Below are 5,408 nucleotides of genomic sequence, written 5' to 3'. Positions count from 1 at the left end.
GGGTGGCTCAGTGGCTGAGCGTCTGCCTTTGGCTCAGGGCGTGAACCCAGGGTCCCAGGATCAAGTCCTGCATTGGGCTGTCCACAAGGAGCCTGTTTCTCCCTCTGCCTATGTCTCTGCCTCTCTCTGTGTGTCTGTCATGAAGAAATAAATAAAATCTTTAAAAACAAATCAGGAATGACTTAAAGCCAAAGGTTTTGTGCAGAAACCTCCACTCCTCCCTTTCTCCACAGCCAGTTCCCATGTACCTCCTTTACCTGTTTGCACTCTCCCTGCCCTAGCAACCTATACCCTGCCCTTTTATGCTTGGGGAAAAAAACAGGGTAAACTCAGTGAAGGTCCTGGAAACATAAGGATTCCCACTACCCTCCCTTGCAAAGCCATGGCGCAGGCCTCTTTCCAATGCATCTAAGTGACTGACTCCTTGCCCTATACAATTCCTGGTGAGAGGGAGGGCAGAAGCAAGTTGCAACTCCCTAGTAGCAACATGGGGCACCTCTTGGTCTGCAGCTCCATAGATCTGGGCTGGAATCCCAGCTTGGACACAGAGGCACTTACACGTCCCTAAGCCTCCTTTTCCTTATCTTAAATTGATGATGATAAACCCACCAGTCAGGGGAGTTGGGCCCCAGTCAAATTCAAGCACATGGTTAACATCTAAAAATGTTTGCTCATTCTCTTCCTCTCTCACCTCCCCAGGAGAAGAGCACCAGGCTACCACCAGGGAGCCTGGCCTGCAGGAAGCTTTAGTAACTATCTCTGAGGAAGCTCAATGCGTTCATTTAGGCCTGCCTCGAACACTTGCGGGGGCCTGGGCAAGAGTACCAACCAATGGAGGCCTACATAGCACATGCCCAGATATTTATGCTATAAATCAAGCTAATAAACTGTTAAATAAGAGAGGTTCTATCCTTTTTGAGGATCTATGTTCCCATAATGAAAAGCATATTTTGTAATAACCTAAAAGGCCATATTCAAAATTAGACTTCTTAAACTCCATGGAGAGCTTCCCTCCAGCCCCCAGCCCAGGCCTGCAGTGCACTCCCCTCCTCCTCCTCCTCCTCTGCCTGCACACCCAAGCCAAGTCCACACCACCACGCCTGCACAATGTTAGTCTTTGGCCACTTCGTAAACTCAGGGGTTTCCAGATCCTGTGACCTAGAGCATGATGCAGAAGTGGGGACACAGACCCACCATGTGCCCTTCATTTGCTTGACAAGGAGTGTGGTCAGAAGGTCAGAGACCTTGTTCTACCTGAATCTGTGGGAAGCTATGCATTTGTTCGAGGTACAGCTTGCCTGTCCAACTAAGCAGGAATTCATGCAATGAGCTAGAACCACAATACTTAACCTCATCCTTCTTCTAGTGTTAAGCCCTAAATCTGACATTTGAAAGATTATACTTTTGACCATTTCAATCTATTTCTAGCAATCTTTGTCTTTCTCTACCCCTAGGACGGGAGCCAAGGCTCTGCATGCATATGTTGATATTTACACAGAGGATCTCTTCAGCTCCATTTTTGTTCTTTGCTTAAAAGGTCTTTGCTTCAGAAACTATAGGGAGCGATGAAACTGTTATATACTGTGTCTTGCTTGGTGGTACTAGTTACACAATTATGTGCATTTATAAAAACCCCTAGATGTGTACACTAAACTAGGTGAACTTTACTATATGTAAATTATATCCCCAAAAATTGTGTAATAAAACTTCTTCCTTCAAACTACATTTTAAGAAAGGAGCAGGATTTGAAAGCAAAATGTATTCGGCATCTAAAGTAACTTCCTTTGGTGTGACATTTAAGGTAAGTCAGTGTCGTGAACATCTGTCAAATTTGTAAATGCCCATCATCTTATAATTGGCCTTTCTGGAGGAAATTCCCTTGTTATGGTCCTGCCTCCCCAAGACGTCAAGAACTCCGACTCCCAGGCTCCCTTGAAGTTAGGACACAAGCATGTGACCTACTCTTCACCAATCAGAAATGGACGTGAAGACTTGGCTTCAGAACTGAGTCATATGGATACCCAGTCTGTAAGGGGCTTCCACTTTTGCTGGTGTATTGGCTTCAGAAACATTCAATTTTGGGACTTTCAGTAGTTGTAAAGTTGGGTTCTGGTTACCAGTTAGTGCTACTTAGGGGAAAGAGGATGGATGGGGGAGTTCCATTCCTTGCTCTCTGCTACTAACTATCCGTCCCCTTTGGGAAAGTCCTTAACTTCTCTCAGTTTCTATTTCTTCATCTGTAGAATGGGCATCAGAGTATTTACCTCATAGGATTGTTGGGAAATTAAATGAGGTGATTCCAGGTCTGGCGATATAGCAGAGTCTGAATAAGTATCAGCTTCCTTCCTTTCTCAAACAGTAGGATAAGATCCTTGAAATTGCTGACCAGCCTTATCAGTCTGGAAGCCTTCCCAGAGTACAGACCCCATGAGTTTTACTCAGAAGCCAAAGCTGACATTAAACTTTGAGGAGGGGGAGCAGGTGGCCATGCAGTTAGGTATGGATAGGCCCATTAAGCTTCTCTCCTCTGCCCATCTCCTCCCTAGCTGTACCAAAGAATGGCCACTATTTCATGAGCTCTGGGTGAATCCTGTTTGAGGTCAAATCAACAGAAAATTGCTTTAGTTGATTTAATATCCACTGGTTTGAGCATCAGGAATATGCCAGGTGCTGTGTTAAGCATCTAAGAAATAAATAAGCTGCCACTTAGTTGTAACCTGGTGGAGATGAAAGATGCATACGTGCCTAGGATAAATATTAGATTGAGAGGTGCTATGATAGCACTGTGAACACATGGTGTGGGCATCGGGTGTGAATGGCATACTCTGGGCTTGAGGCACCAGAAATTCTAAAGGAACTGAGGGCTACTAGAGCTGGTTCCTAAATGATGAGCTGGACTCTAACTGAGGAAGAAAGACCCTTCTCTCCTTGAGAGAAGAGCATGTGGAAGAGCTCAGAAGAATGAATATGAACAGTGCTTTGGGAGAACTCAAAGTTGGCCCAGAATGGCATACTCTGGGGACAGGTGGGAGTCAGAGATTGAGGCCAGAGGTGGTGAATGAGCCATGTTGAAAAGGGCTTTGCATGCCATGGAGAAGGTATAAGAGGAGGAGGAAGAAGCAGACATGGTCTCCTTAAACAAATGAGTGGAAAGGATGGTTTCAAGACTCCTCCTGTGTTTTCTTTCTGTCCAAAGCTCTACTAGGGTTTCCTAGATGTGCATAAACTAAGCTTCTCTGAATCTCTCCACTCCTCTTGGAGATGGTCACTGAAATCCCCCAACTCTGAGGCCAGAGAGGGCATCCAAGATCATCTGGTTCAATCCCCAGTGGAGGAAATAAGAGAGGGGCTCCTGGAAACTTGGCTGGCCAAGCTGAGGCTGGAAACCCTACTCTTCCACCACAACAGATGGTCTCAAGCTAAACAAGCATAAAGACTGGGCTTTCTAATAACCAAAGTGTACAAACTCTAAGCACTCAACCAGCAGCCCTTGAGTGGGAGATCATGGGCAGCCTCTTGGAAGGCATCACGGAACCTGGGCTGCTGAGTGGCTCTCAGCTCCAAGCATGAGCCTGCTCACATGCTCCAACTCAGGAGGGTCCTCTTGGATCCAGGTCCTCTTGGATCCAGGACCTGGTTGCATTGAAGACAAATGGGGTGAAGCAGTGGCTTAATGGATATGTAATTTGGTGCTTAGATAGGAGGGACTTCAGGCTGGTGGAGATGAAGATGCTGCAGGCACCAGAGTCCTTGCCAAGCACTACTGTGACCTGCAAAGAAAGCCCTTATACTCAGCCCTTATCATCTACATGAGCTCTGGTCAATGGCATCCATGGTCTAGGAAGGCCCCAGTGTGGTCTGCTTTTCAAGGGCCATGATAGGATGGACACAGCCTCAGCTGAGGCTGCCCTCACACCATCAAGGAAGATTTCAGCAGGAACATCATCAATGCCAGTGATTCCGGGGGCAGGGGCAGAAGGAGATCCCCTCCTCTGTTTTCAGAGCAGTGAAGAGGTGTGTTGGGTAGACAAAGGCCACCAGGGCAACATCCACCCAGCCTGAGCACTCAGGCTACCCTCAGCCACCCCAGCAGCCACTCAGGATCAACTACCTCTGTCAACAAGAACTTGAGCCCACACACCCAGGGACTGCCCCTCTGTCCCAGATCACCTCCCTATATCCACCTTCTGCCCCACCCCAGTCCAGAGGGGATGAGCAACCAAACTTTATGTGCCTTTTAGTATCTTAAGCCAGCAAGAAATTGAACCAAATCCTTTCTGTACCAGAGTGCCAGACAACTGTTGTGGAGTCTCTCAAAATGTATGCTGTGACCTCCCTTCCCCCAAAGCAGTGGGGGACATAAAATTCACTGTGTTATGCATAGGGGTGCATCGCTTATTATAGTACCTGCCATCTCTGAAGTAGAGACACAATTTTATGCAAAGTTGTAAGAGTGTGAGTAGAAATAAAGCTTACCCTCCTACACACATTAATTGATTAAGATTAATTGAGTAAACTTAATTAAACTTAATTAATTAGACTTATTTAAAATTGATTGATTAAACCTAATTAAAATTGATTGATTGATTAAACTTAATTAAAATAAAATGTACAAATTCCATTGTGAATTATGTAGGACTGACCCAGTGGTGAGCTCGGTCTGAGCGGTGGGGCGCAGGCACTCTGGACTTCTCATTCATCACTTGCCCTGAGATCAGCATCACTATTTCCGGCCTTTGCTTTTACCACAGAGGCTATTTCAGTCCAAGTTTCCAGATGCCCTCGCCACCTCACCAAGATAAAGGTCACTGCAAAAGTCATCATGGTGACTCTCACTAAGGAACAAAAAAAAGCCAAGGGAATTCTGGGCAACCCTTATGTACACTCAGGGGCTCTGACATGGAGCTGTTGGGACAGCAGGACAACGTGGCCATCTCTTTCCCTGAACTGGCTGAGACTAGAATAGCATGAGCTTTTTCTGAGCAATTCTAGAACAAACTGTTCCCCTGCTTTCTTTTTTTTTTTTTTTTTAATTTATTTATTTATTCAGACTGAGAGAGAGAGGCAGAGACACAGGCAGAGGGAGAAGCAGGCTCCTCGCAGGGAGCCTGATGCGGGACTCGACCCCAGATCCCAGAATCAGGACCTGAGCCAAAAGCAGGTGTCCCACCACTGAGCCACCCAGGCATCCCTCCCCTGCTTTCTTTCTCACCTTTTCCCAGACCCCCATCGTCACCTGCCCCCTCTTGTTCCCTCTCAGAGCTTGGCGACGTGAGAAACACAGACCCATAAACTCTTCCTCTCCGCACTGAACCCAGGTGGCAAAACAGGAAGCATCTTCTTGTTAAGGCAAACCCATCGTGTACTCTGTGCACGCGTGTCCCGACAAGCGGCAGGAAACCACCACC

Source organism: Canis aureus, chromosome 16, assembly GCF_053574225.1.
Source record: "Canis aureus isolate CA01 chromosome 16, VMU_Caureus_v.1.0, whole genome shotgun sequence".
Classification (NCBI taxonomy): Eukaryota; Metazoa; Chordata; class Mammalia; order Carnivora; family Canidae; genus Canis; species Canis aureus.
The sequence above is the reverse complement of the archived record's forward strand: the minus strand, read 5'-3'. Positions refer to the sequence as shown.